This window comes from Phyllostomus discolor, chromosome 6 (genome assembly GCF_004126475.2).
Source record: "Phyllostomus discolor isolate MPI-MPIP mPhyDis1 chromosome 6, mPhyDis1.pri.v3, whole genome shotgun sequence".
Classification (NCBI taxonomy): Eukaryota; Metazoa; Chordata; class Mammalia; order Chiroptera; family Phyllostomidae; genus Phyllostomus; species Phyllostomus discolor.
The window spans coordinates 142,873,208-142,894,986 of record NC_040908.2 but is presented as its reverse complement, the minus strand read 5'-3'; the positions used below and the strand labels follow the sequence as shown (position 1 = coordinate 142,894,986).

General features: G+C 36.0%; 1 long non-coding RNA gene across 1 annotated transcript; it reads right to left on the bottom strand.

The window, feature by feature from the left end:
* Positions 1 to 5,668: 5,668 nt before the first annotated feature.
* LOC118501003 lies at positions 5,669 to 21,527 on the bottom strand. Its single transcript, XR_004903576.1, has 3 exons — positions 21,455 to 21,527; positions 13,946 to 13,952; positions 5,669 to 5,679 (listed from the first exon to the last, which is right to left on the bottom strand). It is a non-coding gene; the product is annotated as an uncharacterized LOC118501003 (long non-coding RNA).
* Between the last annotated feature and the right edge of the window lie 252 nt (positions 21,528 to 21,779).

Here is a 21,779-nt window from a genome sequence, read left to right as displayed (position 1 = left end):
AAGCCCCTTGTGGGGATCCAGAATGAGTCACCCCAAGATGTACCTCTGCGGTTTGCAGATTGTTTTGAGCTCAAGGTAACTTTAGGCACAGGCTCAAGAGAAACTTCTGCGCCACCTTGAACCACCTAGAACTTGAGTTAGGATCTTGCCCATAAGACATTATCACAGATAAGTCAGATAAATTCTTTTCACCTCTCTAGAGAGCAGAGCGAACTTCTATTCACTATATATTTGTTCTTCTTATCACCTTGCAATGACTCTTTGAAGCCCCCAAGATGTATTACCTCAGGCCTAGTTTAGGGTGTCTTTTACAGCTCAATCCCTGAGTCTGTCTCTGAACTTCTGCAAGTGGGGTCTCTGACTTGCTCATGTATGTGGAATTTCCATACACATGTATGCATGAAATTTGGCTATTATTTTCTTGCTAATCTGTCTCCTGTCGATTTGATTATTAGACCAGCCAGAAGAACCTTGAGGACAGAGGAAAGTTTGTTCCTTCTGCACATCCCAAATTAGGTACTGGTGGTAGAAAGGCAATTAAAATCCCCACTTTTGAGGAATTCACATTCTAGAAGGCAAGCGAGTTGGGAAACAGATAAGTTCAATACAAAATGATGGTCAGCCATGGTATTGATAGCAAGAAACAGACCACTGGTGGAAGTAATAGAACCTCTCTCTCTCTCTCTCTCTCTCTCTCTCTCTCTCTCTCTCTCACACACACACACACACACACACACACCTACAAATAAAATGACCAGAAAATCTAAATTGCTCAGTGAAATTTAAGAAAAATAAAATCTGATAACTTATGGATGAGAGTGTACAAGATTCATGGTTTTTCAAAACACATCATGGAAGGGTTTGCTTGTTTGTTGACTGAAAAGATGCATACTCAGGCAATGGAAAGTCAGAATTCCTTTTAACTAAAGTTTATGTTTAAATGTAAACTTGAAATATATCCAAATATCACTTAATTATCAGATTTTCAAATGGTGCCCTATCGGGGCATCCCCACACATATTATATTGGTAACATCTGTCAGAAGGAAGAGCCAGTGATGATGCGCCATGTTAAAGGCTGCAGTGCAAAGAGGAAAAGTAACTTTTGCAACTAGCACTAACCTGTTAGCAATTTATGGATCAAGAAGTGAGGGATAATTTGATATCTGTAAGAGATGTAACATACCGGAACCATAAGAATAAGTCATTTTGAACCATTTAACTTTTTGATTGCTCACTGTCATTTTGTCCCTGGGGTGACTTGGAAGGGAGAGTGGAGAGGAAGAACAAAGGGTAATAGGAGTATGCCTCTGGAAACTAATGTGATTTTGTTTTCTTCTGGCTCTGGATTATCAGGAGCTGTTGACTTATTTTGGCTTGAACTGAAATCATTAAGATCAAAACTATTTATTTTGGAAAGGGGAAATATTGATAAAAGTTTACTTGTTTAAGCTCAGATAACACATTAGCCAATGTCATATTTACACGTTGACTGACCGCCAGGTGAGGCATCAGCAGCACCTGTGTTTAAAGCAAGGGTCCAGACCAGAAGCCAGTTTGAGAGGAGAATTTTGTCTAAAAAAGAGAGACAGTAAGCCTGATAAGAATCAGAAGTTGGTCAGGTTTGTATTTCAACACTGGTGCTAAGGTTGAAATTTTAACATTAAAATACAACCATCTGACACAAGATGAAGAGAAAAGAGGGCTTAAGGGGGAACAATAAATCCCTGAGGGAAGAGGTAAATTTTCCCAAAAGTTTCATTGGTTCATTGGAGGTAAGCTGGGAGGGCACAGACATGGACATGGCCATGGACCATGTCCAAGTCATGGACAATGGACAGGGCTCCTGCAGGCCTTCGGCACATTCTACAGGGAGACCTGGGAATCTAGAATCACTCTGTAAAGAGCCAGAAGTGAATAAAGTAGAATGTCTCCCGATCGGTGCTCCACTTAGTGATCACATAATTATACAAGGGCTTCCACACTTGGTTTGCTCTTTGAAACTTGAGGTTCTCTTTCTGGAATGCAACAGCAAAGTGGTTAGGAACCCAGGTTCTTAACTCAGAAAAACCCAAGTTAGAGGGTAAGTCCTGGTGGTTTCCCCACTTAAGAAGTGATGATAGTGCCCCCTGGCTGGCGTAGCTCAGTGGATTGAGCTCGGGCTGCAAACCAGAGTGTTGCAGGTTCGATTCCCAGTCAGGGCACATGCCTGGTTTGCAGGCCATGGCCCCCAGCAACCGCACATGGATGTTTCTCTCTCTCTTTCTCCCTCCCTTCCCTCTCTAAAAATAAATAAATAAAATCTTTTTAAAAAATTAAAAAAAAAAAAAGAAGTGATGATAGTAACAGTGCTTATTTCATAATGTTGCTGGAAGTTTTCCATGAGCTGAAGTGGACAAAATTGGCAACTTTAAAAGCGGACAATACATATCAGGTCCAAATTTCTCAATTAATATAAGCTTATAATTTCATTCTTATTAATAATAATAAAAATAATATTTGAGCTGACTGGATGTTTTTCTGTGGGAAATATGGGAATAGCCTTACTGCATAGTATTGGATATCATAATCATACTAACTGGATTAAAATTTTATCATATTAAATTGATACAGCTATTTAATAGGAAATTTAGTTTAGAAAAAAGAGTTATAAAAGCAAAACAATTACAGCTAATGTTTCAGAGCTTATAAGCTAATTTCATATTCATTATTACACTTCATCTGGAGAAATATTCTACAGGAAAAGAAAATGAAGTTCAGATAGGTGAAGTTAATTACCCAAGGCCATACAGCTAGGATACAGTAGAGATGAGATCAAACCTAAGCCTTTGAAGCTGTACTTCAAAGTAAAATATTCCTTACTTGCTAATTTATTTATCAACCATTTTAACAGTTGACTTCTGCTCTATAACAAATCTCCTCAAAACATAGAGACTTAAAAAAATAAACATTTATTATTTTTTTCATGGTTTTGGGTCAGCTGAAATGTCCTTCTGATCTGGACAGCTTTCACTGGGGCTGGATGACTTCAGATGGCCTCAAAAATTGGAAACATGGTTGGTCTAGGACAGCTCAGCTGAGATGACTCATCTCTGCTCCATCACCCAGCAGACTAGCCTCGACCTTTTCCCATGCCAGTCTCAGGGATCCAAAGAGCAGGAATGAGCAAGCCCTTTCACACCTATGTGTACGCTATATTTCCCACTGTTCCATTGGCTAAACAGGCCACATGGCCAAGTTCATACTACCCGGCTACAGTAAGGCATGAACAAATTAAAGTGGTAGTGTTAATTTGTCAACATTTTAATATCCCTTAGCCCTGAGTGGTAGGAGTCTAGGTAATTATTATACATTATTTCACTTTTCTGCATGTTGTAAATGTTCCAAAATAATCACTTATTCCTTTTATAATAATAAAATTGACATTTCTTACATAATTTAGAAAATTGAGCCATTTTCTGGAGAACCACAAGTCTTGGTTGTGAGCTCATTTCTTTTTGAAATGGATATTAGACTTCCATCCAACCCACAACAGATAATGTTATGGTTAGTACTTCTTGGGGATCACTTTTGTCCTTCTAATCTTACTGCTCTACTGTTCTTCCAGTGTGCTCTTGTAAATTCTTGTTCCTTCAGTTAGATTTACAAGCTGATAATACCCAAATACATATACTCAGCACAGTTCTTGCATCAGCCTTCCAACCTGTCTCTCTGAATGCCTGTGGGACACATTACCTTGGAAGGGTGCCTGTCTGGTCTTTGAAAAATGCAAATGGAATTGTCACTCTTGCCCTTTCCTGCTTAAAGCCACCTACAGGGGCTGACCTTGGTCCTCTCTTCCACCTTCCACTCACTCATTCTGTTATGCCTACAGGCAGTTTTCTTGCAGGTTGTATTTGCATTTTTTCCAGAGCTGCAAGCTCTCTTCCACCACAAGTTTTGCACATGCAGTTTCTCTTGTTTGAAGCCCCAGAATTACCTTCCTCTCCTTCTAATGGAAACTCATCTTAATGATTTCTGCTAAAGCATCACTCTTCTAACTATTCAACGTAGGTTAGGCTCCCAAACTTCATACTATTCATCTCAGAAGTCACCAGAAATGATGAGTTAGCTCATCATTTCCATGTCTCATCTTAAATGTCTTAAATGTCACTTCCTTCTGGGAGCCTCCCTTGACTATCCAAATATGGCTCACATGCCCTTCTTATGTGTTTTGAGAGGACCTAAAACTGAATCTGCAATGCAACTTATACTATTTTATTATGTTCTTCAGTTAAATGTTCTGTATTTCCCCACTAGAATATGAAATTGGACTGAAGTTAGGGACTGTGTTAACCTTATTCATTCTGATATTCCCATTCTTCAGCACAAGGCCTGGCACACACATATGAGCATTCAGTAAGTATTCTTTCATTCGTTCAACTCTGACACATCCCTGAATAGTCACTCCAATGGAAACGAACACTGACAAGGAAATGACAAGCATATGACATGTAAAACTATTTTGTTTTTAAATGCATTATATACTTTGGAGAACATTTCATTTATTAGCTATGTTGATGTAAGTTATTGTTAATTAGAATTCAACCATTGATGCTAGGAATACAAGACTAAATATCTTCAGAGTGATAAAGCTTAGAAATAAAGACTATGTGAAAATATGTGGGGAACTCACATTATTAATTATAAAAGACATGATACCCCAAAGAATTTAGAAAACAAATACATCTGAATTCACAAGCATTTTTTTCTTCATGTTTAGAAGGGCTAGTCAAAATAAGTTCATCGGCATATATCTTCTATTTATTCATGTCAAAGACAAGAGTAGATATTTTCCTAATAGTTTTATCTGAGAAGTAATTTCAAAATTAAAGAAATGATTCAAAAATTAAATAAAATTATATGTACTTATATAAACTTATGCTTACTAAATATTTCTAGTATTATGGATTTCCATATCTTAACAATAAAAATAACTTGATGCCACATATATCTGTTTTAAAAACATTTTAAAATCACAGCCTTGAAAAACATTTATTAACATGGAGTTAATCTGGAACAGTTGTGAAGCATTGTAGATGCATTTACTTAAGAAAAGCTTTTAGTAGGTTACTGTTTCAAAGAGAATGAAGAATTATGTGTTAATAGTAGGATCTGTTTTCCACAGTGAAACCAATAACTTAAGTTGAAACTCCTGTCTGAAAAGTTTGCCTCCATTGGATATTTCTATCTAATTATAATGTAGTTAAGCCCATGGATGTTGGAGTTAGTAACAGTAAATTTGGGCATTCTCAATCTCTCCAAGTCTCATTTTTTCTCAATTATTTTTATTGTTTAATAAAAATAATTATGTCTACTTTGTAAGGATATTGTGGAACTCATTCCTTCACTCAACTAATACTTACTGAGTGTTTATTATATAATAGGTATTAACTAGTGTTGAACAAGGTACAGGCTCCTCCACTAAGCTTACTACTAAATGAAAGAGATTTTACTAGTGATAGTATGTGACAAAGCCCTTAGCATAGAACTTTCCACATAACAAACACTCAATAAATTATAATCATTAATAGCATTGTTATTCCTTCTCAAAGCACTAAAGCATGTCATCATAGACTCAAGAAAAAATAGGGATGTGTCAATATAGTTGCATTCATATGTTTACACATACACACATGCACTCACCCCCACAGGTATATTTATACATATTCCAAGATTTCCAAATATACAAACATGCCAAGGATTCTGCAATCCTTTGCATTTTGAAGGCATGAAATGCAATACAGTTTTTTTAACACAGAAAGCTTAGGATTCAAACTAATTTAATAAAGATTTTAAATGAAGTTGGAATAGTCAGTGACTCATAGGTCAGAAGTGGGTGGCAAGTGACAGAGGGGAAGGCCTGGGGCAGAAAAGAGACTCTGAGTACCAATTTCCCATTCAAAATGCTATGAGGTATTACTTCTTGTTATTTTAACCTATGGTTGATGCATAGGTCACATTTCCCCCAAATTTTATTCACAAAAGTATTTATATTTACAGAGTTTCTGAAAAGAAAAATTGTCAAGACCCTTCTCCAAAATCAATGCAACCAAAGCTAAGTAAATTTTTTGAGTCAAGTTTATGCTTAAAGATCCCTAAAGAATCTGCTGCTTCTTGCTTTATGAAGAACTATATAATTTTTATAATTTAGCTTAACATTCAAGATTACTGTAAAGAACAAAGTCATTTTGTCTTAATATTAAGATGTTTCTCAATTGTCCTTAGTAATTTGGAATTACACAAAGCAAACAACATATAAACATTTAAATTTATACAATATTAAATCAGAGTTTTTTTATAGTTTCCCTCTGCTCTTCTCAGGATTATACTCATTCTCTGGGCTGTCATTTCAATACAGAAATGCTGGCTGTCTTCTCATCTTTAATATAACTGTTGTAAATTGTATAAAATATATTTATTTAAGGGACACAAATTTTTATCCCAATAATATATCTAAGCCTAATAACCTTTGACATTCTTCACTGGCTGAGTAATGAAAACAATAACATTAATACACAGTGAAATAAACCTTCTGTTTAATCTGAATATATTGAACAAAAGCCTCACTTATTTCCAAGCATAACATTATAAATTAGCAATAAAAGTACAGAATAGTATGCTTGGTCAGCTAGCATGAGACTATCTAAACTGTAGACAGAAAAAAATTAGAATTTTTTGCCACTTCTCTAATAAGAGCAATGATTGAGAATAAAGTAGGGGGGTAGTGATGTTATCCCTGTGATAGTCACCATAATACATCCACTTTATATAAAGCCATGGAAGGTAAACTCTTACTAAAGTTAGTTTTGGCAATTTGGTTGCACAGACATCATATAGACATTTTGAAAAGAAATAAAAAGCAAATATAAATGTGGGTGCATTTAGTATAAATCTACCAGATGAAGTGCTACCAATAACAAATATCACTATGATTAAGGTCTGGATATTAATTAAACAGTCAGCATGAGTGGAGGGCATAGTAGGTGGCACCCAGTTGACTAGATCCTAAGCATGATTCACAGCTAGGATATTCATTTTTCAATATATACTGAGCACTTGCTAAATGACAGACAGAGTACCAAGCACTGAGTCTATAGCAGGAAACAATAACGATGTCCTATACAACATGAGTCTCACAAGACTGATGAGTAAACAGGAAATTCAAATTTAATGAGATATGTGCTGTAGGACAGGAAATGTAGGATTACATGAGGAAAAATGAATAAGCAAAGTCTAGAAACAAAAAAAGAGTTTGGCGTGTATTTGAAACATTCTATTAGAAAAGGGGATAATGGGATAAAGGAGGGGAGGCAAGGGTCAAGTCAAGGAACATGTGTAAAGGACTCATGTACAAAGACAACGATAGGGAGGATTAAATGTGGGAGGTGGGGGTGGGTAGGGCAGGGGAGAGTAATGGGGAAAAAATAGGGACCACTGTAACTGAACAATAATTAAAAACTTTAAAAAAAAAGAAAATGTGAGAACACAAATTTATTTAGGGCAGAGGTTAGAACTGAGTGTTTAAAGATAAAATGTTAACTAGGTAAAGTGAGGTAAGCTTATCAGATTAACCTAAACCAGAAAGTATGAACTTGATATTATAGACAATTTAATAAGAGTGACAGGTTGAAAGTTTCATTAAATATTAGTGATATCATGATGATTTAATGATAGAAAAACAGGAAACAGACAGTAAAATCATGTGACAGTACCCAGGTTGGGGTGCTCAAAGCCTGAGCTCTTTACTTCAGTAAATAATGAAAAGAAAAAAAAAAGAATCCAAGGGTTTTTTCAAAAGGAAAATCAAAAGACAGTGGTATATTTGATGTGAATGACAGAGAAAGAAGACTGAATGGCAATTCTATGATTTGAGTTCAGGGACCTAGAAATCTAAGAAAACTACTACACGTAATTTTGTCTAGAAAGCAAGGGCCATTTGGAGACCAAAATTCTGAATTTATTTGGAATGTGCTGAATTTGCACGTTACCCACAATTCAATTCAATCTAAACTATTGCTAGTCAAGAAAACAAGCACAGGAAGAAGGCATGCAGGACACAAAGGCTAAAGATGTCCTTTGGGAATTATCTGCATAGAGATGAGGAATGAAGCTACAAATATGCTATAAAAACAGCAAGAACTCAGGCAAAGACAGTTTCAAGAAGTAAGTGGTCTCAAATATGAAATATCTAAGTGAATCCAAGGAAGATAAGGGACATAAACTCTTCACTCACTCTTCTACTCACCCTTCATTTTTGATAGTATTTTCAAGAGTTCAGTGGGGTTGGAAGAAAGGGGAACCTTACTTTTCCATAGTTAAAATGGAGTGCGTAGATAAGAAATGGAAGCAATGGAAGAGTCTTGTCAAGATTTTGATAATAAATGGAAACATTAAAAAATAACTAGAAAAAGTAGTAGGATTAAAAAGAAGGTTTGTTGATGTTTTAATAGTAGATTTAGTTGAGTAAGTCTGGATGCAACCTTTGCATGGAAGAAACTCAGTTGGGCATCAAAGACACAAGTAGTGAGTAACTTATGATGACTACCTTAAAGGAGCTCACAGCCCCATGACCTCTCCTCTGAAGAGGCTGAACAGACATATAAAAAATATTAGCTTGAGGATGAAGGAATGTGAAAGAGCTTTCAGCAAAATTCAGGTTGTAGCATAAGGAAGAGGCAATATTTTCACTAAGCATGAAAGGGAGAAATGTAAGATTGTTAGATATTTTAAGGTGAAAAGAAAGATAAGTGAGAAAATAGCTTTGTGACATTTGAGAGGTGAATAAAGGGGTTGATGTGATGACAGACATGATCGTGATGAAACTCCATAGAAGGAATCTATAATTGTCACACTCTTGTGCTTTTCCTTTCATCAGCATTCCATGGCCTGACAGCCAAAACAGAGTGAGTAAGCTGTGAGGATAATAGATGTTTGAGGAATGATGCTTGGAGAATAAGAAGCATCTTTCAGGATTAAAAAGAACATGCAGTGATCTAAAGTTAATTATATACATAAATAAAACAAAGTGTAGCAATTTTAGTTCTGTCAATGACGTGCCTTAAAGACTAATGATGATATAGTAGGAACAATATCATTATTGCTAATTAGCATCAATAATAAATAGGGAAGGTACGATTGGTGGAAACCTCAATGGTTCATCTCTGGTATGAATCTGGCATGTTATTTAACATAGAACTTGGGAAGTAATAAAAATAGCTTTTAGTTTTGCTTAAGAGATTATATGTATTGAATATTCTTGTTAAATGTTTTTGTTAGGTCTCATACTGACTCCCTGGCTAAAAACAGAAAAAAAAAGACTGACCAAGTATTGAAAACCTAAAACGAGCCTTGCTTCCGTGAATAGGCTTTTGCCCTAAGTCCTGTGGAAGAACATCAAAGCCAGAAGCCTCAATGTCAAGATTAGGAGTTGGAAGAGTTCTACCAACAAGGTCTCCTAATATTGAAGGGCAGACTCACTGTGTTCACCTTGTTCATTTCACTCCTGATATACACAGGAAACTCTACTCTGTGAGAAGAAGAAAATAGAGTGCTCTGTGGAGAGCAGAAGATAGAGTCCCCTTCTTGGTAGCTCTCTTAGACATGTTTGGTGACAAAGAAAAAAAGAGTGCAAAAATAAATTTAAAAGCAGATGTTCTTGTTGGTGTGAGTTCAATACATGCTCATTTATGACCAAGAACCGAAAGTAGCTGGACATCAAAGGGACTGAGAAAGGAACCTAAAAATTCACTAGTAGAAATTTCTTGCTTTCTCTCAGAATGATCTATGTCTACCTCTTGCTGCTGTTCTTCTGTTTTCCTCCAGTCTTCCTTATCTCTCTGAAGGTCAGTTCTTCTGTACCATTGAATATGGTCAATCGTGAGCAGAGCACCAGCTCTCCAGTGAACTACTCTACCTTCTCCCAGGGACTAGGAGAGAACCTCTTCAGGATTGTGAAGAGGAAGTTTCCTCAAATGGGTTGGAAAAGGAAAACATTCAATATGTTTTGACTAGAAAACCCAACTTACAATGCTGGAATCTGTTGTCCCGTATTTTTGAGTTCCAATATAAAAATCATAAGAATAAGCAGGGACTATATCAGCTTAAAAACTGAGAAGGCTAGAGATCCCTTCTTGAGACAGCTAATAATCTACTGTGTTGAATATTTTAATTTTATGTTTTCCAATCAGGTATTATCATTATATATTTTAGGCAAACCCTAACCCAGTCCCTTTGACTTTCATGCATGGCAAGTTGAAGTAATGGAAATATTGACTCCCCTTCTGCAGAGAAAAATTCCCCAACAGAATATAGCAACATATACTCAAATACTGCAGGCCTTTTCCTATGTCAGGGCTTCATTAACTTATTAATTGACAATTTACACCTAAAATTTGAATTTCCTACCTAAATAAGACTTATACTCAGCTACCTTCAAAGAGGGCATGACTTGTTCTATAATAATGATTTGCACTTAAGAAAGCTTAAAAACTACCACCACCTTCTCTCCTTTTTCTATCTTGACCCAAGCAAAGAGCTGGTTTTAAATTGGATCCTCACACCTGAGTCAGACCTTTATAGGAACACAGCAAGACAGGAAACTTGTCCTGTGTGAATCATATCTTCCCCAATTGTGTTAACCTGTAAAGAATGGTGAAAAATGATTGAGTGCATCATATTGAAAATACAGGTCAAATCTGTTTAACAACTGATTTCAGAGAAATGTATTTTTATGTTCTATAAATGCCTTGCTTTGTATAGAACACTGCTCTAAGCAAGCAGCCCATTAACTATGGCAGGAAATCTTTCCATTCTGTGAATATTTGAAATGTAACAAACTTGTTATCAAGTTTAAAACCATATTCTGTGGGCTGAATTATACACCCTCCAAAGTCATATGTTAAGACCCTAATCCCTCACTGGGACTGTATTTGAAGAGAGAGCTTTGAGGATGTACTTAAGGTTAAATGAAGTCATATGGCTGAGTCTTAATTTGATAGGATTGGTGGCTTTATAAAAAGAGGAGGGCTCTCTTTCTCTCTCTCTCTTTCTCTCCCACCCCCACCCCCAGAAAGGCGCAAGGCCAATTGAGCACACAGCTTAAAAGGCAGCCATCTGCAAGTCAGGAAGAGTCTTCACCAGAATCCAACCATGATGGCAACCTGATCTTGAACTCAGTTGCTCCAAATCCCAAAACTTGATGCTAATCACCAAAGAAGAGAACTTTAAGCGTGAAGAAAATTGTGAACATGCAAATTCTCTGGTAGCCTTTATTTAATTAATTAATCAATTATAGACATGTGCTACATGTGCCTACTTTGTGGATTCAGTTCGTTTATTTTTTTGCAGTTGCAGAATAAATGCTAAAATATAACTCCAAAGATAATTGCATCTTGAACTGACACTTTATGGAAATAATTTTGATTTATGAGAAAACCCAACAGCTCTTAAGATAACCAAATTAATCATAAAGTGATTTTATTATGGTATGATTAAACATGAAGATGAAGTCATCATTATATTATTAATTTATATACTACAAAGATGCAATTAATGTTTGTGATTTTTTAATTTACAAGTACCAAATACCAGTAAAGCCTGCTGCTAATTTGGGTCTCTGGTTTAGCACTTCAGTTGCCTCATTTTACGTAATGCCACCTAACTTAATTCAGAGGAGAATTTCTAAATATTAACAGAGAAAGTAATTTTAGAAATTTAATTAGTGATCCCTCCCACACCACTGATTAAGTTTGGCTTTGGATCACTGATTTTCAAAAAAAAAAATTACCTCTAAAAATTCCATGAGCTAAAATGAATATATAAATAAAATTTTTTTTAATTCACTAAAGCATCCCTATATGCTATATGCTTCTCTTAAAATGAATTAGGTTTAACTCTGTTATTTGTTAGTAAAAATAGAGTTATTGAGATACCTATATGGAAAGTTTTAAATGGAGTATTTCTTTCCAGGCTGCATGGTATTTTACTGAGGACTTATAATGTTACCTGTGAGATAGTGGGTGGGGAGAAAATATGAAAATTTTTATATTCTTTGGAATATTAAGGATATATAAATGTTTTCACGTTTTCTTGAGTTAAAATCACTTTAGGTAGGTGGTAAATCTATTTTTAATTCCTTTTATTAAAAAAGAATTATATTGAGCTTAAAAAGTTGAAAAGTTATTATCATATGGACATGTTAAGACATTTAAAATTATAGATTGCCATTCAAAAGACAAAGAAGAGAAAGAATACAGTACTTATTCCTTTCATACATTCAACAAAATATTTATTGAGCACCTACTAAGTGTTTGGCTATATGCTAGGAATTGCAGGGTCAACAATGATTAAAAACAGACTTAATTTCTATGCACATTTCATTAGGGAATGTGCAAGTACAGTCTAGTGGGGGAGAATGGCACTAATAAACTAATCATATCAATCAACACAAACCTGCAGATGTTGTACACTTTGAGAAAGAAAAATGATGCGTTACTCTGTGAGTACTTTGGGTTAAGAGAAAAGCATTAAATTATTCTGAACAAGAAAAGACCTGAGTGAGGCAGCTCCTCAGAGCTGGGAAAACAAGAAGGAGGTTGGTGAGAGATGGCATTTAGCTTAATCCTCAATTTACCTTTATTCTAAAAGTAAAAAAACAAAAAAACAAACTTTGAAGGATTTTAAGTGGGGGAAGATAAAGGATTGATGTAATTAAATTTGTGTTTTGAAAATATGTGTAGGCTGAAGAATAGATTAGTGTAAGAAAGTCTGGACAAAGCCAGACCAGTGAAAATGTTCATCTGGAAGTGTAAAGGAGAGTTCTTGTTACACAGACTGGGGTATTCATGATGAAGAAGAAATGGCAAGAAAAATCAACAAAATTTTGTAGTAGATTGTATGTATAGAAACCATAAAAAGTAGATTTTCCTGCTATAAGAAATGATAATATAAATGTTAAGGTACCTAATGAAAAAAAAAAAACTACTTGGTTTATCATGTGGAACTTCTCCAGTATTTGTGCCAATGAGATAAACACCCTGCAATGTGGATAAACAGTTCTTCAGTATTGATATTTTTAAACTTATAAGGACTCCAAATATCAATATCCTTTTCCTAGTTCATTACAATGCCACTTTGGCATCTACAGAAATCTTCTCCTGGCCTACAGTATCTGTCTGTAATTTTTGACTCTGAATTCTCACTTAAGTCTACCTCTATAGAAGTTATTTCACTCCCTGAGTGCAAAGCATCCCTAATTTGAAGGACATCACTTAGGACTTAACATTCATAAGGGGACTGACATTTCACCAGGGAAAGATAACCCTTGAATACTGAAGATTTCTAGTTGCTAGGCAACCCAGCCAAGTAGTCCAAAAACTCTTAGAAAATAGACTTTATGTGTTAATCTCCTCAGATGGTCACATTTCCAAGCATGACCTGAAAGACCTATATGTTTTCAAGGAAACTCTCTAACTTCTTCTATGTCCCTCCTTAGTCAATAATGAGGAATTTTGATTGGAGATGTGAATCTGCTCACAAACACATCGAGTTAAGTAATTTTTCCAATATTTGAATCAACTTAAGTTTATAATTGAGATTCTCTTATCCCCTTAACAGAATAATTGTCATACAAATCATTTAAGGCATGATCTCAGCTATTCACATTATCTGAATGGACGGTCTGACTACTGAAAAACTTTCCATGAATTCACAAAGACAACTTCTTGCATTCACTTTGAAGTTGTTCAGTTTGACTTTTCCTCTCAAAACAAAGCCTCTTACAAAATCAAAGAAAATAATAAAACTGTCAGATGTCAAATTGCTTTTTGTGTCAACCCATTCCCCAGTGCCCTTTATTCTTGAGCTTTTATTTCTTCTAAGAAAATTTTGAGATATAAATTCAAAACAGACAAGCTGAATTCTTACTGTAAGGTCTTCACCTATATATGTAAAAATATATAGATAAGTGTGTACTTTATGTACAAACATTTTCCATTTCTTTCTTTTAAAAGAATACAATGTAAGCAATTCTATTTATCTCAGTTTTCTTATATCTGTTTCTTCATCTGAGAACACCCACCTTCCAATAGTGTTGCTGACAATGTCACTCTCAATATGACAGTTTCATTATTTTACCCATTGTCTGTGGGTTGGAAAAATTCAATATATTCGACATTTAAACAAACTTCAGCTTAGAAATCTTAGAGAAAGCACCATTTTACAATAAAAGAATCCAAATCAAAGATCTTAGGTAAGATACAAAAGCACAAGGCCAATACCACTGACATTGAAGGCCTAATACCCCTTTACTTTTATATCAACTCTGCTCCCACATTTTGAATCTTATATATACTTCTTTTGCTTCTATTTACTTCATGAAGTTTTTTGTTGTTGTTTTGTTTTAAACTGTTTTAACAGCACTTTTTGCATTGCTTTTCTTGGTATTTCTGTGTTCAATGTGCAATTATTTTGTTATGTTTTGTTTTGTTTTATTTTGAGCCAAATGCTGAACATACACATGTAGTATAACCAGGTTTATATGTTATGGATGGTAAATGTATATATGGAAATACAAAACAATTAGCTATTATTGTGATTATAATTGTGTATGAATAACGGTGGTGGCTGTTGATGCATTTTCCAATGCAGCTTCTCTGCCTTTGTATTCCCTAAGATGGACTCTACCTGATGACAATGACCATGACGATGATGACAATCCAGCAGTATATAGCCATTATCACCATAAGCTAGTGTTTTGGGGCACTTAGTATACACTAGGCCTTACTCTAATTACTTTGAATATAGTACCATTTTTATCTTCACATTAATAATAGCCAAAAAGATATTATGATGCCGGTTTTACAAATGGAGCAACTGAGGTTCAGGGAGCCTCAGTGAATTTCCCCTAAGTCACCCAGCAGTAAATGGCAGGGTTAGCTATGCCTCACACAACAGCTCCTGTTATAGACCATGAACTTACACGATCTCACTTTGTCTTCATTTCCTGTGTCCTATTTTTAAATTGGTCCAGGAACAGAGTCTGTGATATTCCACAGTCTGTACCAGTAGAATGCCCATAATGAAGTGATAATCCTTTCCAAGGCTTTGCATCACCCCGCTGCAGATTTCCTCCTCATCCTAGGTGGCAGGAGTCATCAGTGTCTTGGGCTGCAGAGACCCTTTCTAACACACACAAATGAGGGAGGAAGTAGAGCTCATGACTTCCTAGACCTGCAGTTGAAGAATTGAGCTGGCTAGTACCCCAGATTCAAACTCTGAATGCCCTTTCCCACCTGAATAAAGATGTATAATAATGGAAGAACAGCTTTCACATTCAAGAGGAGGAAAAGTTTCAACCTGTTGCTGGAAGAAGGAAAATCAGAGAGAAATTCAGGCAGGTCTCTAATAAGAGGCCCAATATCCTGCCTATCTCCCTCCAGCTGAAACCCTGAATGAGTTGTGTCTGTGTGTGTAGGGGAGGGGGAGGGGGGAAAGTAGAAATTCTGGTATCTTATGTGCAGCTGAAAATAGGAGGCATGATCTAGGTAGCTTACTGCTTCCATTGCTCTTTCTGCTGTTAACCGCTTTACAAGTGGGCAGAGCCATCCCAGGGGGAGAGTAGGGAAGAAAGTCAATGAATAACGTATCTTTTATTAATTTTAATCCTCATCATATAAGTGTTCAAATGTATTTTAGGAAAAATACACATAGGGGCAATATTAAAAACATTTTAAATCATCTATAACACTCCCTATTTATTTTCATCTCATACATTTAACATAGTTATAGCACATATTGCCCTCTGGAAATGCTGTACTAGTGCACTCCCACAGGAAATATATGAAGATGTCCATTTTCAACACCCTCACCTACACCATGCCTGGTTAATGTTATAATTTAAAGCTACGCATATTTTATAGCATAATAATTATGTGTAGAAAGGAAACTTTAATATTAAGTGTTAATATTGAGATTATTCCCTGCTTGAGTAAAGAAATGAGGCAAGTTATTCACTGCTTGATGAAAGACAGACTTACTAAGAAATATTAACAGTTAATGGTAGAAATATTAATAATTTTGGTCGATTACCATAAATGTTTTCTTTTAGAACATTCTTGGATTACAGTTTCTAATAGTATTAGAAACTTCAGTTTTAATGACTTGAATGACATTTATTAACTTTCCTATTATTACTGAAAAATAAACCAGCATCATTTCATGGCCAAAAAAATAATTAATCTGCACCACAGTTCCTCTTTTGTGAGTCATCAAATGCCACCTACCTGTGACAAGTTTCATGAGCCATTAGAAGGGATTTTTCATCCTCTGCAATGGCTTTCTGACAAAAATAATTATAAAGTGCACAGATTAGTTTTATTTCCCCAAACAAGGCATTTTTTTATTTAAAAGTTGGTTTATACTTGAAAGAGCTAGATGAGAAATCTGTATCTTTGCTTTCTTTTCACAAATATGAACCTATTTGCATGTTTAAAAGACAAGCCAAATATTTTGCCTCAAACTTAACAAAAATGAAGACATCCACAATATGCTAAGGGAGCCATTGAATGTTAATCAGTTGCTTAAGGGCAGCGAAAGAATAAAATTGTTCTGTACCGTACACAGGGCAAAACTATAATCTCATCTCAATGTTCCTACATGTTCATGGATGATGCATATTCTGCCTTAGGTTCTTCTACATAAGAGCAGCACCGATGTGTTCTCTGCCTAATTTGGCTTTGAGTCATTGCCATGAGATTATCAATATTTTATAACAAAATGATTCTATTTTAGAATCCTGAATAGACTATTTTGTTTGAGATTCCATTTTTAGCATCCACTGGAACACTTTTGCCCCAACTGTTAATTTAAGAAAAGTTAAAGTCCTCAAAAATACAACAATGCCAAGAAAAAGAATTTATTGTAAAAAGCTAAATGGAGGCCCCACCCCCCTGTACAGCATCACTTCTGAAAGGTTTCTTATATCCGTGCTGGTTAGGATCCAGTTTAGGACTGGCTAAGTCTAAAATAGTGAGTGGTATGTTTTATTTTGATATGTCATCTATGGAGAGTTTTCCTTTCCTTTTATTCTTTTTCTAAAATTGTAACAATTGGATACTTAAGGATTTTTCTAATTCTTTCAAAATATAAGATTACATTAAGATATACCCCCTTATGTGGTTGGAATTTAGAGTTAGATTCACACCAAAGCTCTATAATCCAGTTAGTTAACCAGAGAACACTCAAGGTACCTTTCTTCATGAGCATTTTTCCCTTTTAAAATTAGCTGATAGTAAATGAGTTAGAACCTACCGAAGAAATGAGGTAAAATAAAGTGAAACTGCATCATATATGTGACCTTGAGGTATTGTTATTTATCAGTTGGCTATTCAGATGGACAGTTGAATGGATGCAGTCAAGGCTCAAGATCATTATAGGGATCAAGATCATTCCAAGCAGATGGTAGAGTAGAAAGACTCACAATCCAGAAGCCTGTTTTAACTGTACTAAATGGGACTCAGTTTTGTAGTTTGTTAATGGAAAGCAATTTTGTGGAGATAAGTATAATACCAGGGATTAAAGTGGGTAGCACAGCATCTAGCACAGATGGGATGCACAATAATTATTTGTTGAGGAATAAATGATTCCCAGGAATCCAAGAATTAACAAAATTTTCTTTTTATTGTACTGAAGATGAACTGATCAACAGGGTAGTTTTGTTCTTTCTACAGTTACTTGCATTGATATTTTTCTTATTTTCTTATATATTTTTAAAGAAACTTGGGATGCTTATCTATTGAATACTTCTGAGAATTGACACCTAAAATTGTTTTCTCCCATCACCTCATCTATGTCAAACTATTAAAGGAAAACAACCCAAAATAAAAATACTTAGACCTCACTGTTACTGTCTGAGCCCAGACACTTCTCTGTCTGCTTCCTGATTAACTGCCTAAGCAGTTGATTCCTTTATGGTCCTTTATTCCTTGAGACTCATCATAACTTTATGTATTGTCAGTGTACCTTAAATGCTATTACATCTGAAGAGATGAGAAAGTTTCTGGTAACATGTGACCTTTCTCAAGCTAGGGGGAGTAGATGGTGGCAAAAAAAATTTTACCTTTGTGTATACTTTTCTTTTTTGTATTGTAATATCTCCCAAAACATATCTGGCAGTCATAGCTTTCCATTGTAATGGGAAGTGACATAAATTGGCTCACTCAACACCCATTTCAAACCTTCTTCCTTGTCTCCTTTTATTGTAATTTCAGACTTCTTCAGACCTATAGGTGAAATAGCTCTTGTCAACGAGGCACAAGCATGCTATTGCTGGAAAACTTTTCCTCTTTTTCCTTCTCCATTCCTGTAACTCAAACTATATCCCTGAAGAAGCAGCAGTCATAATGCAGCCAAAAGGACAAATCAAAGAGTTAGGGCTGCAGGAGTTAAGTCAGCTTGAGTTCTTGATAATGTTATTAAAATGTGTACAGTCATAGCTTATTTTTCTTCTGATGAACAGAAAGCTCTTACTTCTTTAAGCCACTGAAAAAAGAGGGGCAGGGGGATTTCCTGTACTTGTATTGGAATGCATCATGGTATAAGGTCTGACTTCAAATCCTCCCTCTGGGATGACTTCCTTCATTTTCCATGTCAGTTAGTTTGTCTCTGCTGTTTCAACATAACTTTGGACATACAGTTCAATAATAAAAAATTTTTCACTGAAGTACAAATCAAAAAATGCACAAATCAAAAAACATAATTGATGGCCTATTATAAAGTGAGTACAAACTTGGAATGAAGGCAAGAAATAAAACATTCACAAAAACCCAGAGTGTCCCCTTATGCCCCTCCTATCACTACCCTCTCCTTTCCCAAAAGTAACCAGTACCTTAACTCCAGCCACCATAGATTAATCTTTCCTGTTTTGAATTTACATAAACATTCTGCACATGGTATGTATTGTTTGTATCTGCTGTCTTTAGAAAAATATTATATTGGGTAAATTCATTCAGGTTGTTTTATTTAGCAGTAGTTCATTCATTTTCATTGTTTTTAGCATTCCATTGTATAAATATACCAAAATGTATTTATTCAATCTACTGTTGATGGATATTGGAGTGTTTCTAGACCTTTGTAATTAAGAATAATACTTCTATAAACACTCTTGTGCATGACTTTCAGTGTACATATGTATGGATTTCTGTTAAGTATATACCTAGGAGAGGAATTGCTGGGTCATAGAGTATATATGTCAACTTGAACAATATTCCCAAGTAGTTAGTACAAATCAGGCACCAACCAGCAGTACACATTTGCACTGATAGTTGGTATTTCAGTCATTTTATTTTACCCTTTCTTGTGGGTATGAAATGAAATTTTATAATCATTTTAACTTTTCATTTCCCTGACTAAAAATAAAAGTCAAAATATTTCACATATATCTTGGCTATTTGGAAACCTTTTTTTATGTGTGTCTGTGAAATAACTGTCCAAGTCTTTTGCCCACTTAAAAACATTGTAATTGAGCTGCCTGTCTTTACTTGTTGATTTGGAAAACTGGTTATATATTCTGGATATGAACACTTTTCAGTTATTTGTAATATAAATAATTTCTTCAACTTTGTGGCCTACCTGTCATCTTTGTATTAGTGATCCTAATTCTAATGCAGTCTAATTTAGTAATGCTCTTTTATGATTAATATTTTGTATTTTACTTAGGAAGCATTTTACTGCTTTAAGATGTGAAGTTTACTGGCTGGCATAGATCAGTGGATTGAGCGCGAGCTGGGAACCAAAGTGTCCCAGGTTTGATTCCCAGCCAGGGTACATTCCTGGGTTGCAGGCCATAACCACCAGCAACCGCACATTGATGTTTCTCTCTCTCTTTATCTCTATCTCCCTCCCTTCCCTCTCTAAAATAAATAAATAAAATCTTTAAAAAAATTTAAAAAAAAGATGTGAAGTTTACCAGCTAGGAGCCCCATTGTTTAACTTTCACATTTAGATTTACAAGAGGTCTAGACTGATGTTTGCGTATAGGAAGATAGAAGTCAAGATTGATTTTTTAAATATATTAATACTCAAAGAAAAACAAGACTTCCAGTCAAAATGGGGGTGTAGGTAAATACAGCTTGCCTCTTCACACAATCACTTCAAAATTACAACTAAACTATAGAAATGCCATCACTCAGTATCATCAGAAACTGAGTTGAATAAAAGCCAAATAACTACAGAATTAAAAAAACAACAACATTCATCCAGACTGGTAGGAGGGGTGGAGACACAGAGATGAGGAATGGGCTGGTTCCACATCCATGTGTGGTGGATAAAGTTTGGGAAGGATATCTTGGGAGTGAGGAGTCCCAGCCCCATACCAGGCCAGCCAGCCCAGGGTTCCAGTGTCAGGAAGGTAAGTCCCCATAACTGTTGACTGCAAAAACCAACAGGGTTGAGTCAGTGGAAGAAACTTCTATGGTCCCAAGCCATTCATCTTAAAGAACCCTCACACAGACTTACTCAGACTCACTCCCTGTGTGCTACAGCACCAGGGTAGCAGCTTGATGGGCACCAGTGGCACACAGTGGGAAACTGAAGTGTCTGGCATCAAGGCAAGAGCTGAGGTACAGCTTTTTCCCAGACTGAAAGGTGGACAAAGGCCATTGTTCCTTTTCTGAACCTTCCCCGCCCAGAGAGCCACAGGTGCCATATCTGAGATTCAACCTGGCTAACACTGTTTGTTTGCCCTACTCTGGCAATCCCCTGAGGCTTCAACCTATCCAATTTATGGGCCAACCCAAACTCAACTTGTTAATGGTGGCTTTTCCATATGACTGGCTGGTTTTGGCTTATGCTTCCCAACTTCCAAAATTCTCTCAAATAAGCAACAGCCAGCCAGCCAGCCTCAGTGAGCCCCCAGCTCCTGTGGCCCCTGGTTTGGCACTAGTATCAGCAAGCCTAGATTCACAGCTTGGCTTCACCTGGGAACCTCCAAGTCCAGTTAAAGTAGCAGCCATTTGCAGATTGCTTTATAGCTCATTCAGGGTGGCCCCAGGCAGGACACAGGTGAGGGCTAACCTTGGCCTAAACCACCTAGAAAACTCCAGAGCCTGCACACCCAATGGGCAGCAACAGACCACACTGAAGCACCACCACACTCTCCCTGTATAACTGATCCTACATGGAGGGCAGAGGTTGGTGATCAGTGGTCACATCCAGGCCTTGGAGCTGACTGGCCTGGGTAAAACCTTCTCAGTGACCTGCCAACAGGCAACCAAGACTCAACTACAAGAAGAGGGTGTACTTAGCCCACATGGAGAGTGTACCTTAAGCACCCAGTGTGGGTGATAGGGGAGGCTATGCCACTGGATCCTACAGGGCATCCACTGTATTAGGCCACTCTACCAGACAGGGAGTTATACCATCTCTACTTAATACATACAAATGAACACAGGGATGCTGCCAAAATTAGGAGAAAAGAAACATGGTTCAAATAAAAAAAAAAAAAAAAAAACAACAAATCAAAACTCCAGAAAAAAAGTGAAATAAAACATACATAAGCAATCTATCAGAAGCACAGTTCAAAACACTAGTTATAAGGATGTACAAGAAACTTAGTGAAGACCTCAAAAGCACAAAAAAAAAGATCCACTCAGAAATGAAGGATACAACTAAATGAAATAAAGAAAAATTTACAGGGAAATAATAATAGAGTGGACGAAGCTGAGAATCTAATCAATGATTTGG